The sequence below is a fragment of the Oryza sativa genome, chromosome 11 (genome assembly GCF_034140825.1).
Source record: "Oryza sativa Japonica Group chromosome 11, ASM3414082v1".
NCBI classification, from domain to species: domain Eukaryota; kingdom Viridiplantae; phylum Streptophyta; class Magnoliopsida; order Poales; family Poaceae; genus Oryza; species Oryza sativa.
Window position 1 is genome coordinate 14,657,196 of NC_089045.1, and position 18,208 is coordinate 14,675,403.

Genomic DNA, 18,208 nt, shown 5'->3' on the forward strand with positions numbered 1-18,208 from the left:
GAACTGTCATTTAGACTATGGTCTAGGCAATAGGCCGATGTATTTTTTTGTGTAACAGGAGCTGAAACTTCGAGCCCAGACCAAAGCTCATATGGTTTATGGTTTTGACGTCGTTCCATATAGTTCTGCTCTACTCTAAGCCAGTCACTGAGACAAAGTCAAGTTGTCTCTCCTCTACTAGTCATCACCGTAGACCTTGTTCCCACCTCTCTTTGGCCCACAGCTTACTTGAGTGGCTAGACCTATCATAGCACTGCATTATCTAATATTTTATGGAACATGTGTGCCAAGAAAGATATACCGATAGTATAGTGTACGGTATATCATATAGACTGTCTAGACTTGTGTCTAGACGGGCTAGACTCTAAACCATGGGTCATCGTCCATCTAGCGTCTAGCATCTAGGTTAACACTGGATAGGCTTTATCTCTCCATTCTTACAGTTTCGATAGCTACATCTGTAGGTGCAGTCCGGCTTGTCCCTCCAGCCTATATAAAGAGAAACCTCGAGACCGCCTCCTCTCATTCCCCGTGCCACTCGAGCGCCATGCTCGCTCCATCGCCGTCACACCATTTTTCTTTGAGTACAGCCGCTGGCGAGTTGTCCAACCACCCCTTGGCATCGGCAAGGGCATCGCTGAGCCTTGGCGAAGCCACTGCCAGCTTCGCCGTCTCCTCCTCTCCCTCGGCCATGTCTTCTCCAATCACGGCAAGCCCTGGAGCTCCATCCCCGATGTAAACAGAGCCGGCCACTTCTTCTTCCTCATTGCTGTTTCACTGCCGTCCCTGCAGATCAGGTGAGCCTTGCCGTCACCCTCGCCTCTCTCGTGTCGTGTGCCGCTGCGCCATGGTCGCCGGTGGAGACCGGCTGCCTTGTCCTCACACACCTCTCTCTCCCTCTCCACTGTTTCTCCTCTCTGCTGTTACAGCACGCACGCACAATAGTTTTTCCTTTACTAAACTAATTCACAAATTTGTAAAATGCCATTCAAACAACACCTAAAATTCAAATGGCCATATCTTCACGGTTTGAACTCGGATTCGACCCGTTCAAATTGCTAATTTTCCCTTAAAAAGTAAAGAACCCATTTTTATGCTTTGTTTCTGCATCTTATATGGTTTTTATTTATGTTTTGGCCATTTTTCTTTGCGTATGTCGTGTAGACGCTACAGATTCGGAAGAGCCGCTCTGCCTCGAGGTTGATCTAGAGGATTTTGGTTGCGAGCATGGCAAGTCATGTCATTTTGATCATATTGTTATCCCAATTTATAAAATTATGTTTATTTAAATCATTGCATTTTGCTTTATTAAATTCCCACGCATATCACTGTTTTATTTAGCACTACCGATTCTCCTTGTAATAGCCTTATTATTTGTATTATTATGATCCATGATAACTCTAGGAAAAATAAAACTAGTGAGAACTTTATATATGTGGTGCTTACTAGTTAATTTAGGAATATGCTTAGCCATTCTTAAATAGAAAACAATTAGACTTTGGGAATAACTTGTGAGTAATGGTAAAAATGGTTTAGTGGCTGTTTATCCATGACATGATGTTTCCCCTTCAAAATTCCCGTAACATGTTTTTGGCTGGGCTCGAAGTGTTGGGTTTAGCTAATCGCACCCTGGCCGTCATAAGGATCGGTCTTCGGGCCTTTGTTGCAAAGCATATTACGTACAACCACATGTCTAATGGGTAAGGCTTTAATACATCGTCTAGTTCGGTCATGAGCAAGGAAGACACGGATAGGGATGGATCCCTTGGTAGGGTCGACATCTCTGGCTGTTACGCTCGGGGGCATAGACTGTCTGCTCGACCCAGGACACCTGGCGGGGGAAGTCTAATGAGATTGTTAAGTCCCGATCTTCCAATAGGTATTGATAAACAATCGATTTGGGTGGAGTCCCGACACAACTTGATCTGGCTTCTGAACGAACACACTACTGAGCCCCGCAATCGCAGCACCACATCTCCTCTGGTTATTAACCGTGCCAAAACCCAAATGACCTCGCTGAGAAGTCCAATCCCTGCATGCGAATCGAAGAACACAAGCAAGAACAAAATAGATTGCAATACAATTGCATATGAATGATTAAGCACCCGAATTTGGTGTTCCACAAACCGATCTAGCGGCGAAACTATTCTTGACATATTAATCTAAGCAAAACCCGACTCTAAATAATGATGGCTATTGACTAAATATGATCAGGGATGTCCTAGGGTTGCCCTAGGGCGCACACCCCGTTGGGCTATGGCCACGACACAATTACAAGGCCCAAAACCCAAATCAGATTCAGACAGGATGAGATATGTGGTTTGTTTTGCAGATTCTTAGCAGATCGGTAGGAATTTTGACGTGGGACCAAAACCATATGAAAGTAGACTACATAAGCTTTCCAACAAGTACTTATGGGCCTCGAAATTCCATCTAGATCAGCGGCTAGGTCTGTTTGAAGTTGATGCTGTCAGGAGGCCCGAATCTAAATCCAAAGCGTGTAGAACTTGATCTCTTGTCTTCTATGGACCATAGTAGAAAAAACTGGACCGGGCTAGCGGTTCAACAGGAAAAGATCGGTTTCCTCAAAAGATCGTTCAAGCAATCGACCCGGGATGAACCGGCTGAACCGGGCGGTTTTCCCTGTGAACCGCTGAACCGGAAGACCCTTGTTGACGGTCGTTATCGATTAGTTTCGACCGTCAATATTACTAAAATAGAGGAGAACTAGTGATGCTTGCAATGCATATATCTGTTAGAATAATAATATTCCACTAGTATTAGGTATACTAACCGTTTGCAGAGAATGATAATAAAGTGGAGGAGAATCGACATCAACTCAGACGATAAACCAATCGAACGGTGTCAAGAACCAGACTTATGTATGAATGGGCCAAGAACTCAGAAATAACATGACACATTGGGCCAAAATTCACAAGTCTACGGAGGAGGACAACAAAAGAGGCCGCTAGCTGAAGATGGGTTGGGTTAGGCCAGCCCATGGGTTTGGCCGAACCTCTCGTGGCGCCGATAATGCAGGGTTTGGATGGACGGCCGGGGTTGATCCCCAATGACGGTTGGAGGGTATTACCGACCATTCCAACCGTCACAACCGTCATTACCTGCCTATAAAAGGAGCTCCTCTTCTCACTTCACTCACACACCTCAAGCAATAGCTCTCTCATTTCCCTCATGTTTAGTTTAGTAGTATCTGGCTGGTGGAATAGGAATAGAGTAGAAATTAGGAGTCTGGAAGCCTTTGGAAGAGTTTGGGTATGGCTCTAGTAGCTTTTCTATTATCTTTTGTAAGCTTTGTACTTTTATTAGAATACTCTTGAAAATATATTTATGGTATTGAAATACTTTCCGACTATATGAGTACCTACTTCACATTATGTTCATGTTATACTGAATATACGGCTAGCTTATCTGGGAGATGCTTTGGTGCGGGTATAATGTTTGCGTATGCAATTACTCTATGTCATGACGATAATATTAGAGTAGTATCTGGTAGTTTAGGCATGGTGTCTAGATTACGGGATATCATTATTTGGGGTTATTTATTTCGGATGAGAGGTGGGCCGCTGATGGTGACAGCTCAGTATGGGTATTCCTCCGCGCCGGTATATAATCCTAAGTTAATTCCCTAGGGAGGGTATTCCTCCGTATTTAGCCTCGGTTGTATGGTTATGATGGGCTGCCGGAAGAAACTCGGCAGTTAGTGGTGGCTTTTCGAAGTACCAGGAGGGCATCGGAAAGAGGGTATTAGCTAGTATATCGGTTAACTAGAATGTATGTATACTATGTATATTAGAAGTATAGGAATAGATTATCTCTCTCTTTTCTATCCACTTAGCTTAGATAATATATTATGAGAATGAGTAGTTAATGCTTGTGTGTCACTCTACCCTTGGATTAACTTAACCAATGCTTAGAATATGATTATCAAAAGTAATATATAAATTATTAGTCAAGTTCTCTCTACATGATCTTCCCACGGGATAAAATAAATGCGATACCCTTGGAATACTCTCGGGTGAAATGCTAAAATGGTATATCCGTGCGCTTGCGGATGAACTCTGTAACCATAATATACCAGAAGTATTTCTGCTCCATTGCTAGGAATTATATTTCTAGTAATGTCGTTAAGAAATACCAACAAGCATTTCTGGCCCCGTTGCCGGGGAAGATTCATACTAGAGATTACATGAACTAATATTTTATATATACCTATGTATAATCATTTTCCTTTGCAGGCTAACCATGGTTGTTTTCACTTTTATTATGAAACACAGGGTAGTGAAATAGTGCTTGACTGGTTTCAACTTGCCGGAAAACTTCAAAGAAAATCCAGAAGCTTTCTTCCGGAACGTCAGACCGCGAGTCGCTGCTCCACAGAGAACTCTACCGACAGAGAAATCAGTCGTACCAGCGCCACCAACCTTCAAGAATATGGCTAACAAGACTCTCCGCGAGTTCGCTACTCCCTTTGCTGACAATGTGGCCATTGGGCCGCAGGTCAACATAGGGGACGTATATTTCGACTTGAAGTTCAGCCTCATCACGATGGCGCAGGCTAGTCCGTTCTGTGGCAAGCCTAATGAGGATGCCAATGCTCATCTGCAACAATTCCTGGAGATCTGTAGCACGTACACCATCAAGGGCGTAAGTCCCGACGCCGTCAGGCTGCGACTGCCCTTCTCGTGAGAGCGAAGTAGTGGTTCTATGCCAACCGTGCTGCTGTCAATACCTGGGATAAATGCTCTACGACATTCCTCTCGAAATTCTTCTCGATGGGCAAAACCAATGCCCTTCGTGGAAGGATTTCAAGTTTTCAGCAGACAAGGGACGAATCTATTCCGGAAGCATGGGAACGTCTGCAGGAGTACGTGGCCTCCTGTCCTCATCATGGGATGGACGACTGGCTGATCCTGCAGAACTTTTATAATGGACTCACCCTGATGTCCCGCGATCACCTAGACGCGGCAGCTGGGGGAGCTTTCTTCTCTAAAATGGTTCAAGGAGCCGTTGATTTAATAGAGAAGATGGTCTCCAATATGGGTTGGAGCAAGGAACGACTCTAGACCCGTCAGCGAGGCATGCACACCGTCAAGGAGACGGAACTGCTTGCTGCCAAGTTAGACCTTCTCATGAAACGATTGGACGACCATGAGAAATGGCCACAAGGCACTGTCAAGGCCTTGGACTCTCACGTCATGTGTGAGGTCTTCGGCGGCACGGGTCATTCTGGGATGACTGCCCGAAAACCCGAGAGGAGGTGACGTACATGGGCAACAACAACGGGTACCGTCCACAAGGAGGTCAGGGGTGGACCCAACCATGCCCATATTATCAAGGAGGTAACAACAACGGTAACTTTTCTATCCAGCCCTCCTTGAAGGATCTCGTTTTTGCACAAGCTAAAACCACTGATGCGTTAAGCAAAAAGCTTGTGGCCAATGATAAGATCCTAGAAAACATTAATGTCAAGTTAGATGGCTTTGCCTCCACTTTTCAAAACTAGCTGAGCTTTAATAAAATGATAGAAACACAGCTAGCTCAGTTGGCATCCTTAGTCCCTGCAAATGAAACTGGGAGGATTCCGGGGGAACCCGACTCCTCCATTGAAAATGTCAAGGCGATCACGACGAGGGGTGGTAAGTCCACACGTGATCCGCCGTATCCTAACCCTGCAGGAACTAATGGGATATCAAAAGAAGCGCTATCTAATGACTCGGTTGACAAGGAAGTTCAGCCAGAAAAGACAGTGCCGCAGGAGTACTGCGACACACGGTTGCTGCCGTTCCCTCAACGGAGTAGGAAACCGTCAGTGGATGAGCAATTCGCTCGTTTTGTTGAAGTAATCCAGAAGATCCACATCAACGTGCCGTTGTTGGACGCCATGTAAGTGCCAACATACGCCAGTTATCTCAAGGACATACTCAACAACAAGAGACCGCTCCCAACAACGGAGGTGGTCAAGCTGATGGAACAATGCAACAACCTGATACTCCACAAGCTCCCGGAGAAGAAGAAAGATCCAGGGTGTCCTACGATCACTTGCTCGATTGGGGCACAACAGTTCGACCAGGCCTTGTGCAACCTTTGAGCCGGTGTCAGCGTCATGCCAAAAGACGTCTTCGACAAGCTCAACTTCACGGTATTGGCACCAACACCAATGCGCCTTCAACTGCCTTCAACGCCGCTCATCCTGGGGCGCCCTTTTCTTAGCACCGCAAGAGCCAACATTGACGTGGGAACGGGGAGTATCCGTTTCCACATCAATGGGAAGGAAGAGAAGTTTGAGTTTCAACCGAGGACGAAACAATGTTCCATGGTCAGGATAAAGTACGGGCTGAACCCACAGAATATTCAAGAGGTCGAAGTGGAGCCACCCAAAACGGACAGCCTGGTGAAATTCATGCAGAATTTCCTGGAGCTGGAAACAACGATGCCCAGGAACTGTTATTGGAAGACACCGGTAAAACCACCCACACCGGCAAGAAGCTAGAGCAGCCGGCTCAGAAGAAGCTGCCGTCCGCACCAAAACCAAAGAAGGTGTGTAGGGAGAAGCCAAAGACGCCCGCTCCATCACCTCCGGAGACGGGTAGAAAATCCGCAAACTGAACTGGAAGGAGGTACAGTCTTGCACGTCGGACTTTAAATGACGCGACCTTTGCCAACAGGTAAATTGGTATGCATCCGCATATTTGCTTTCAACAATTTGGATTTTTACATGTTTGAATTTCAAAGTTGCATTTAGGATTTTTGAATTTTGAGGAAATTCTTCAAATTAATTTTTCAGAGCAAACCAAAAGAAAATTTCCAACGAAAATTCACCATGCCACGACCACACTGACTGTTGGAATCCAACGGCCGAAAGTGGGGCCGGTTGGGCCCACCGTAGGTTCGGTCGAACCGGCCAGGAAACGGTTACCTGCCACTTTTGGCAGGGTAACGGCTAGTGGGACCCACATGTCATTTCTGACCGTTGTGGGTACCCTATAAAAGCCAGCCAGCCGAGAGAGGGAATTCTACCCCATTTCAACACATTTTCTTTCCCTCTCCAAAGTTTGCTCTCAAGTTCATTAAAGCTTTGATAGTTTCCCTCAAATTCAAATACTTAGTTGCATATATACAAGTTGCTTTGGTGAAACTAACCGGCGGGTGAAATTCTTCTCATTTCTAACCCCTGCCGAGCTAGTTCGTTCTTGCTCCAATGTGCAAAATGAGAAGGCGATTGTCACGTCTGTTCAAGGGGTCCGGCTCTTCATCAAGTCATCATGACGAGTCTAGCACTCGTTCATCAGCTGATGTCTCGATGGAAGACGCCGAAGCTCTGCGACGACTCCTAAACGAAACTGACCTCGACCTTGTCAATGATCGGGAGAGACAAGCCTACTACATGCTGAGCGACCGGGAGTATGCTCACACGCGAGAATACTCTCCGGAGCTGCTGAAAAATATAGGTATGGATGTTGAATGTCGTTCTATTTGGAAAGCGGTTAGTTGGCAGAGATTTGCTGTGGTAGATGAGCCTGGTTCTCGTTTGCTTACTTTGCAATTTCTGTGCAGTTTGAAAGAAATAGAAGATGGAATTTCCTTTCGCTTTTTCCGTAAGAAGTACACAGTTACATGGAAAGGCTTAAGTACTGTCACGACCGGAATTAACCCAACAGGCATTCCATTCGTGCGTGTATTATTCCTTGTCCTAGGAGGCAAGGTACACCAAAAGTTGATACAATTTAGAGTTTAACAAGCGGAAGCCTAAATAGTTAATTTATTACATGGGCGACGGAGGCCCAGCACACACGAAGATAAACAGAAAACAGCGGAAGACTAGGGTTACGACCAGAGGCACTTGACGGCAGGCACAAGCTAGACACCAAAGCCTTCATCTTCCAGGAACTCCTCTTCTGGGTTGGGGAAAAATTGAGCAAGATTGAGTACAACCACAGTACTCAGCAAGACACACCCACGGATGCAGAATAAATGCAAAGGAGTACAAGGGAGTTATAATAAAGGGGTTAGGGTTTGCAGTAAACAGCATTTAAAAGACTTTTAGTTGCTCAGGGCCATTTGGTAAAAACGATCCTAGAGCTACTCAATGTTATTAATCAAGGCCGTGAACCCGCACGAACCTGCCTTAACCCAAGGCCTACGATAATTCAGACCGAACTGGCAACCCGTCCTAGGTTCCAGCTCGTCCCAAGCCAACCCAGGCCAACCATTCCATATTTTAGTTGTTAAGCAAGTTTTAAGAATTAAACCACTAACTTGGGTACATTGCTAGGCTTGCCCATAACCGAGGGCGCGGCTATTTGAATATGTTATACTCTGATCAGAGGTGTACAGCTTTACCCACAAGACACATCTTTCTCACGTGTAACCACGTGCCACATACCACCACGGCATACGGGCGAAAAACGTGACATAGTTCCCAACCCATCCTAGCCATAAACAAGAGTACCGACCCAACCCTAACTACGGCCGGGATTCCCGAGACAGGTAACCAAGGTTGAGCCTCTAGCAGCAGGACACTGGCCCGGTGCCATGACATCTCGACTACCGGGACGCAGCTCGTGTAGCCTTCATTTGCCCTAGAGATGTCCATCGGGCCCCGACTTCGTCCATCTCCATCCGTGTACCTTTGTTTATGACCAGACTGAGCCACAAACTAAACCTTACCCACTAGATATGTGGAAGTACGGTAGAGCTTTGCAACAGAGGCCCGAAGACCGGTCCTTATGGTGGCCGAGGTGCTACTATCAAAACCATGCACCTCGAGTCCAGCCTAAAACCATTTTGAGGGTTTTGAATAGAGGGGGAGGTGTGTGTCCATTTCAAAATAATCCAACCATTCCATAATGTCCAAATGATATGAGTATTCCCAAAGTCTAAGGTTATAAAACCACCTATTGTTGCCTAATTAATCAGCGAAGCATCTACCTAAATTCATACTAGTGGAATCATGAATAGAAAACCCACTAGTTGGGTTTTTATTTTCCTAGGGTGAACAAGGTAATAATAACAATAGCAATAATAATAAGGTCATAACAAAGGTAAAAAGGCATGGCTAAATAAAACAGTGATAACGCGGGAATTTAAATAAAGCGATAATGCAGTAATTTAAACCAAAATAATTTTATAAACTGGGATTCAATATGTTCAAGGATGATGTGACTTGCCTTGCTCGCTTTCCCAAACGTCGTCTTCAACCTCCACGTAGAGCGGATCTTCCGAAGCTGCAGCGTCTACACGACCAACAGGAAGAAAAAGGCTTTTACTCTAATAAACTCCATATAACAAGCAGGAACAAAGCACAAAAATGGGTTCTTGACTTCTTAAGGAAAAATTAGAGACTTGAACGGTCCAATTCCGAGTTCAAACGACCAAGTTATGGCCATTTGAAGTTTATATGCTCTTTAAGTGAATATTTGCGAATTTCTTCATTTAAATTTTAATTAAAAATATGGTTTATTGCGTCAGCCGAGGGGAGGGGGCGCGCAGGCCGGGTCCACAGGAGTGGTGGGCCCCACGCGGCAGCCCTTTGGTCCACGGTGGACCGGGTGCACCTGCGGGCTCATCAGCCGGCGCCGTGGGCCCCACGCGTCAGCCGCAACCGAAGGCACGGGCGGCTGACGGCCGTGCCCCACGCGGCGGCCACATGGCGCGCCCGGAGGCGCCACATCGGTGCGGCCAGCAGGAGGCGGCGCCCGCGCCCCTATGGTCGCCGGCGGCGGCCATAGGCGCGGCGGAGCGGCGGCCAAGAGAGGGGAAGGGAAGGGGGAAAGAGGCGGCGGTCCACGGCTCACCCCGGATCGACGGCGGCGACGGAGGTGGTGGATGGGGTCGGTGGTGGTGCGGCGAAGTCGGAGGGGACTAAGTCGAGGCGGGGAACGGTCCCAGCGAGCGGATAGGCCCGACCGGAGGTCGACGGCGACGGCGGAGAGAGAGGACGACGGGGCGAGCTCGATTCCGGTAGGGAGAAAGGGCGGCGAGTGGCGGAAACGGACGAGGGAGGTGCGGGGAGGGTTTATATAGGGTTGGGAGTGAGAGAGGGCGGCCGGCGGGGAAGGAAACCGGCGCGGGAGACCCGGCCGCCATTAATGGCGCCGGCGGGATTAGGGGGGCTTCCATCCGAAATAAAGAGAGAGAGAGAGAGAGAGAGGGGAAAATGGGGGGAAAGGGAGAGGGAATCGGGGGTAATATTTCCCCCATTCAATTTTGAACGGGAGCGGCGGAGCGCAACGGATTTGGCGGCGGCGGCGGCGCTAGGCGCGGGCGGAGGGAGCGGCGCATGCGGCGGGAGGAAGGGGATGACGGGTGGGCCCCACCCGTATGCGAGGGTGGCGGGCGGGCCCGCCTGTCGGCGTCTGCGCGTGAGGGGAAAGGGAGAGGGCTGAGTGGGCCGCGGGGAGAGAAGAGAGAGGAGGGAGATGGGCTGGATTCGGCCCAAGAGAGGGTAGGAGGATTTTTAGTGTTTTTCTTTTTATAAAACCTTTTCAACTTTGTTTATTTCTTGAAAATTATTATTTGTGCTCTGAAAATTCCACTAAAATTTATTTACACCTTTTAGGCTTTTAGGAAATATACAAAAATCCTCCAAGCCTAATTTGACTTTTAACTTTGCACATTTTAATTTTTGGAGGCTTTCACTAGGATTTTAATTATTCTAGGCATAATTTAAAGGATATATTTTAGGGTCGTTTTGGGACGTGACAAACCTATCCCCCTTAAATGGAATCTCGATCCCGAGATTCGGAAGAACTGGCGAAGAGGTCGGGATGGGCTGCCTTCAGCTCGTCTTCACGCTCCCAAGTAGCTTCTTCCTCGGCGTGGTTGCTCCACTAGAGCTTGCAAAAACGGATTACCCGATTCCTGGTCATGCGCTCTATTGTGTCCAGAATCTTCACCGGCTTCTCCACGTAGGTCAAGTCTTCGCGAACTTCAATCTGTTCTGAATCGGCCTGCTCGGACGGCACTCGAAGACATTTCTTGAGCTGCGACACGTGGAACACATCGTGCACATTGCCTAAGGATGCGGGCAGCTCCAACTGGTAAGCAACTTCTCCGCGTCGAGCGATGATGCGGAAAGGCCCCACATACCTAGGTGCGAGCTTTCCTTTTGTCTGAAACCTGTGCACTCCCCGTAATGGCGTGACCCGAAGATACACAAAATCGTCCACTGCGAATTCCAGATTACGGCGTCGGTTATCTGCATAACTCTTCTGCCGAGACTGTGCCACCTTTAGGTTATCCCGAATGGTTCTGACTTTAGCTTCAGCCTCTCTCAGAATATCAGTCCCGAACACTTGGCTTTCCCCAACTTGGTCCCATAACAGTGGAGTCCGGCATTTGCGTCCATACAACGCTTCATAAGGTGCCATTTGTACGCTGGCTTGGTAGCTGTTATTGTAGGAGAACTCGGCATAGGGGAGACTCTTATCCCAGGACTTCCCAAAATCTAGAACACAGGCGCGGAGCATGTCTTCTAGGACCTGATTCAGATGCTTGGTCTGTCCATCTGTCTACGGGTGATAAGCGGTGCTGAAATTCAATCGGGTACCCAACTCATCTTGGAGCTTCTTCCAGAAGTGAGAGGTGAATTGGCTTCCCCTATCAGATACAATTTTCTTAGGAACACCATGGAGACTCACGATCCTAGCGAAGTAAAGTTCAGCTAATTTGTTCCCTCCATAGGTGGTCTTCACAGAAATGAACCGAGCCACCTTGGTTAATCGATCCACGACTACCCATATATAATCATATCCGCCTTGGGTTTTTGGAAATCCGGTGATGAAATCCATCCCAATTTCATCCCATTTCCATTCTGGTACTTGTAGAGGTTGGAGGAGTCCGGCTGGTCGTTCGTGCTCTGCATTGACACGCTGACACACATCACAAAGGGCCACGAACTCGGCAATTTCCCTCTTCATACTAACCCACCAATATTGCTCTTTCAAGTCTAAGTACATCTTCGTACTGCCAGGGTGGATGGAATAAGGACTTTCATGAGCTTCCTGAAGTATCAACTGTTTAAGTTCCTTGTTGTCCGGAACGCATACACGATTTCCGTTCCATAAGGTTCCGTGTTCATCTTCTGTGAAGCCAGCGGCTTTACCTTGTTTCATATTCTTGAGGATCCCATGCATATCCGGATCATTCTTCTGAGCCTCGCGTATTTGATCAAGCAAGGTAGGCTTTGCTTCCAGTGCAGCCAAGAATCCATGGCTAACGATACTTAGGTTTAGGGCTTCCAACTGTTGGTTCAGTTCCGGTGGAATGCCACGGACGCAAAGAGTACTGCAATGGCCTTGTCGACTCAGTGCGTCGGCGACCACGTTGGCCTTACCAGGGTGATAATGGATTCCCACATCATAGTCTTTGATGAGCTGTAACCATCTTCTCTGCCGAAGATTCAGATCCGACGGGGTGAAGATGTATTTCAAACTCTTATGATCGGTGTATATTTCGCAACGATTTCCAATGAGATAATGCCGCTAGATTTTCAGAGCATGGACCACAGTGGACAACTCCAAATCATGGGTAGGATAGTTGCCTTCATGGGGTCGTAGCTGGCGTGAAGCATAAGCTACCACATGACCTTCTTGTATTAACACACACCCCAATCCTTGGCGCGAAGCGTCACAGTACACCAAGAAATCCTTGCGAGTATCCGGTAAGATTAACACTGGCGAGGAAACCAACTTTTCTTTGAGAGTTTGAAATGCTCTCTCACACTGCGGACTCCACACAAATTCTTCTTCATTCTTCAGCAACTGCGTCATGGGCCTGGCAATTTTGGAGAAATTCTCGATGAACCTCCGATAGTACCCTGCCAAACCCAAGAAACTGCGGACCTGGGTGACCGTCTTGGGTTGCTTCCAATCGGTGACGGCTATCACTGTTTCGGGATCCACAGCAACTCCTTTAGCAGATATCACATGCCCTAAGAACTTCATTTCGGACAACCAGAATTCACACTTGCTGAGCTTGGCATACAACTGATGTTCCCGGAGCTTTCCCAATACCAGACGGAGATGCTGCTGATGGTCTTCCTCTGACTGTGAGTACACCAGTATGTTGTCAATAATGACCACAACGAACTTATCCAGGTATTCCATGAACACCTTGTTCATTAAATTCATGAAGAAGGCAGGAGCGTTGGTCAGACCGAACGACATCACTATAAATTCATACAGCCCGTACCGCGTGGTGAATGCGGTCTTAGGGATATCTTCTTCACGGATACGCAACTGGTGATATCCGGAACGGAGATCAATCTTGGAAAAGACAGTGGCACCTTTAAGCTGATCGAACAGATCATCGATCCGGGGAAGAGGGTACTTGTTTTTGATAGTGACTTCATTGAGAGCTCGGTAGTCAACACACATCCTCTTTGTCTTGTCTTTCTTTTCGACAAAAATCACGGGGGCACCCCAGGGGGAAGTGCTCGGCCGTATATACCCCTTCTCTTTCAACTCTTCCAACTGCTTCTTGACTTCGGCCAATTCACTTGCTGCCATACGGTAGGGTCGCTTGTACAGGGGAGTGGTTCCTGGAGCAAGATCTATTCTGAACTCAATCTCCTGATTGGGCGGCATACTGGGTAGCTCTTCCGGAAACACATCACCGAACTCACTGACAACGGGTATTTCTGTCAGTCCTAGTTGATGAAGTACTGAACTGCCGGTGGGAGTTGGGGGTGCAAAGAAAACAACCGGTTGATCAGGCTTCCGGTACATAGTGACAGTACGCCTTGCGCAATCCACTACTCCTTAGAATCGGGTCAACCAATTCATCCCGAGGATCACATCCAAGTCCTTGGTGTCAAGAAGGATCAGATCCGAGGGGAAAGGAATTCCCTGGATCTCTATAGGTACGGCCGGGCTATAATACTTTGCTGTCATAGCCCCTCTAGGGGTGGTGATGAGCAGAGAGTTCCTAAGCCTTTCTACCCCCAGCTGATTTCTCCCCACGAATTGCACAAATATAAATGAGTGGGAAGCTCCAGAGTCAAACAAAATGGTAGCGGGGATGGAATGAATGAGGAACATACCAATGATGACATCTGGAGTTGCCTGCACATCCTCTGCAGTAACGTGGTTCACACGACCCCGTGTGGCATCCTTACCACCGTTGTTGCGGCGAGGAGGAGCTTGGCCTTCCTGGCGCCTCGGCTTCGGGCATTTATCCGCAAAGTGCACGGGCTCGAAGCAGTTGAAGCACAGATGCTGCTAACCTTGAACATCCCTGCGACCTTGACCAGGCTGCACGGCCGGTGCAGGAGGACGGGGTGCACGGTTCCCTTGCTGATTCTGCTACTGCTGCGGCTGTGGGACGCGTACCACGAATTGAGGTCGTGGCGCGGGGCGAGGTTGCTGCTGCTGCTGCTGTGAGGAGGATCCCCCTGGATAGGGATTGTTGTAGCGGATCCTTTGGTTAGCCACCTGTTGATTACGAAAATTCGCCAAGCGACGTTTGTGTAACTCCAGTTCCTTGTGCTTGGCTTCCAGGCGGATGCTCTTGGCCACTAGGCGCTGGAAATCAAGGTAATCCCCGAAGACCAGACAAACAGAAAGTTCAGAGTCCATTCCTGCCAGAAACTTCTCCTGCTTTTCTTCATCTTCACGAACATCCTCTGGGGCGTACCGAGCCAAGTTATTGAACTCATGCAAATACTCCATAACAGAGCGGTTGCCTTGCTTCAACTCCCGAAATTCCCTCTTCTTAAGGGCCACGACTCCAGCTGGCACATGGGTCCTCCGGAAAGCGGCGGTGAAGCGGGCCCAGGTGATAGGCTGTCCTTCTGGCTGCATAGCCTGGAAGTGGTCCCACCATAGTGATGCGGGCCCCTGCAGCTGATGGGTTGCGAAGATAACTTTCTCCTCATCATTAGACTAGACGGTGTCGAACTTTTTTCCAATGGCATGCAACCAGTCCAAGGCATCAACGGGGTTATTGGAGCTAGAGAAGGTAGGCGGGCGGATGCGGAGGAACTCGGCAAGCTTGGAGTGCTGCGGGGGTGGTGGTGGTGGTGGAGCATTGTGTTGCGGCGGATTCTGGATGTGGTGGAGGAAAGCAGCCATCATGTTGGCCTGCTGGGCGAGGATTTGGGTGAGGATGGGGTTGGTGTCAGGTGGCGGTGGTGGTGGCGAAGGGGGAGGTGGAGGTGGGCTGCCATGGTTGTTGTGGTTGCTGCCTTCGGGGTGACTGCCCTCACCGGTAGCAACGCTTCTCCTGGTTGTCACCATCTGAAAACACTAGGAGCTGATGATTAAAAATAACCACCCACGACTACCATAATTCTTGAGTTTATTTCTGCTATTAAATTGGTTCATTAAGGTTCAAGTTGCTTATGCAAATAAAATAAAGACAGGCTCCGACATAGTTATACCACACACCGGTATAACCATGCCCCACACGACTCTGCAAGAAAACAAACGAAAAGAACACACGCGCGGGCCTACTAACTGCTCGTCTACTTCTGCGACGGGCCGGGGCGGAAGGTGAGTAACAGCACATCCTCCGTGCTACTAACGCCAGAGGCTCCCTCCTCCTGAGGAACCAAGGGCGCGGGCTTGGCGCAAGGAGTCTCCACGAAGCAAGTCCACGCCAAGGACTGACGAACAAGCTCAGGCCTGGAGGTACTCTTGCGGGCGGTGATCTTCTGGCTGCGGCAGACACGGCGGCGCTTGGGGCGGCAGGCCTGTCCTTGAGCAATCTTGAGCTGATACAGCTACGCTCCATGGCGTCCAAGTCCTTCTTCAGCTGCAAATTCTCCTGACGCAGCTACAGGATCTTCATGTTGTTCTCGACCAGCCCACGGTGCACCATATGATGGAAGTCGATGCGGGCCGTGACGTACGCCTCCACCATGCGCACCAGGTGCATGATGGTAGCGTCATCCTCCGAGCCAGCATCCCTGAACATGGCGTAGTCGCGGGCTCCTCCACGACGAGGGTGGTAGCGGTAGGGCGAGTGCTGCAACTCGCCCGGATAGCGTTGGTGAATAGTGCATGGCGAGGAGCGCGGCGTTCTGGCAAGCGGCGGGGAAAGAGTCTCCACCCGCGGTGACTGCCAACGAAGTCCTCTCGGGAGAGCCGGTGAGGATCACCGCAGTGACCTCCCAAGCGGCGCGGGGAAGCTTCTTGCCCTGGTAGTCCACTCCATGCGGATATCCCAGGACAATGCACATGCCCCACAGTTACAAAGCGAAGCCAGTCAGATCCAGACCACGACGGTTGAGGTTGTCGGCCATCTATAAACAAAGGCAAAAGAAAAATTTTAAAGATCAACTTTTTGATGATAAATGAAGCAGCAAGACAGGGAGAGACTAAAGGATTTTCGGAAATAAGAGAAGATTTTTATTTCAGAATACTGCTAAGGCTTGGGATCTAAGGCTCGTCCTAGGGTCAAGGAGGCTCTGATACCAACTTTTCTCGACCGGAATTAACCCAACAGGCATTCCATTTGTGCGTGTATTATTCCTTGTCCCAGGAGGCAAGGTACACCAAAAGTTGATACAATTCAGAGTTTAACAAGTGGAAGCGTAAATAGTTAATTTATTACATGGGCGACGAAGGCCCAGCACACACGAAGATAAACGGAAAACAACGGAAGACTAGGGCGACGACCACAGGCACTTGACGGCAGGCACAAGCTAGACACCAAAGCCTTCATCTTCCAGGAACTCCTCTTCTGGGTTGGGGAAAAATTGAGCAAGAGTGAGTACAACCACAGTACTCAGCAAGACACACCCACGGATGCAGAATAAATGCAAAGGAGTACAAGGGAGTTATAATAAAGGGGTTAGGGTTTGCAGTAAATAGCACTTAAAAGACTTTTAGTTGCTCAGGGCCATTTGGTAAAGACGATCCTAGAGCTACTCAATGTTATTAATCAAGGCCGTGAACCTGCACGAACCTGCCTTAACCCAAGGCCTACGATGATTCAGACCGAACTGGCAACCCGACCTGGGTCTGTCACACCCTAAAGTTCTTTCCCAAGCCTAAATTGAAGTTATAAATGGTCTCAAGAGAATACCAGTGTAAGGCAAGAGTAAACCTTAATAAATTAATGCAAATAATAATCGGATTTGGCATGTGGAATTTTTCTTGAGTTCTACATGTCGAAATATGCTAACAAGATTTTTAAGTGGAATTTTCAGAGCTCTAGAAATAATTTTAACCTTTTAAAAATGAGCACAAGCAATATTTAATCCCAGGAAAATCCTTTTTCCTTCTTTTTCCTTTTTCTTTTCTCTTTCCTTCATTTGGGCCGCCGGCCCATTCTCCTTTCCCCCCTTCTTCCCGCTGGACCGGCCGATAGGCCGAGGCCCAGCCGAGCCGGCTGCCTCCCTCCTCTCCCCCGGGGTCGCTGACAGGTGGGGCCCCCCTGTCGGGCCCGTCCCCTTCCTCCAGCCGGCGCCGCAGGCGCCACCGCAACCGCCGCCGCGCCCACGCTCCCACCTCCTCCGGGCCACGTCGGCCACGCCCGCGCATGCGCCGCATCTCCCGCACCCACTCTCCCTCTCTCTCCACCTCCACCTCCCCACGTCGGCCGGCGAAATCGGGCCACTCCCGGCTGTTCCCGACCTCCCCACCCCTATAAAATCCATCCCCGCATCCTCCTCCCCTCTTTTCCTTTTTCCGCCGGCCTCTCCCGAGCTCTCCATCGCTCCCGCACCGTGCACCCACCCGCCGCTGCCTCTCCCACTACTCCGGCCGCCTCTAACCACCGCTAGGTTCGTCGCCGCACTGCGCCGCCGCCGCCGTTGGGTTCGTGTGGTCGAGGTCCGTCTCGTCCACCCCTCCTCCGTCGAGGTTCGCCGCTGGAGCCCCATCCCCGTCGTGCGCCGGTGAGTGACGCCATGGCCGCCGCCTTCGGCCGGCGCCCTCGCCCTCTCGCACTCTCCTCTCTCCCTCTAACCCCTCTCCTTTTGTTCGTTAGGAGGTTCTGGAGATCGTCCCGCCGTCGCAATCGTCCTCCGTCCCTCGCCGTCGTCGATCGTCGTCGGTGAGGCCTCTCCTCCTCTTCCTCTCTCTCTCTCCTGCACCGTTTAGCCGTCGCGCTACCGCTTAGCCGCGTAGCCGCCGCTTCGCCGCGACGCCGCCGCTCTCCGCCGCCGGTCGGTCGCCGCCGGCCGCCGTCTCGCGCCTCTGCCGCATGCGCACCGCGCCATCGCGCGCCATGGCCGCCGGGC

At 49.5% G+C, this 18,208-nt stretch overlaps 1 non-coding gene across 1 annotated transcript; it reads right to left on the bottom strand.

The window, feature by feature from the left end:
- Positions 1-4,808: 4,808 nt before the first annotated feature.
- On the bottom strand, positions 4,809-4,915 carry LOC112937218 (small nucleolar RNA R71). The gene has a single exon (XR_003239733.1). It is a non-coding gene; the product is annotated as a small nucleolar RNA R71 (small nucleolar RNA).
- Between the last annotated feature and the right edge of the window lie 13,293 nt (positions 4,916-18,208).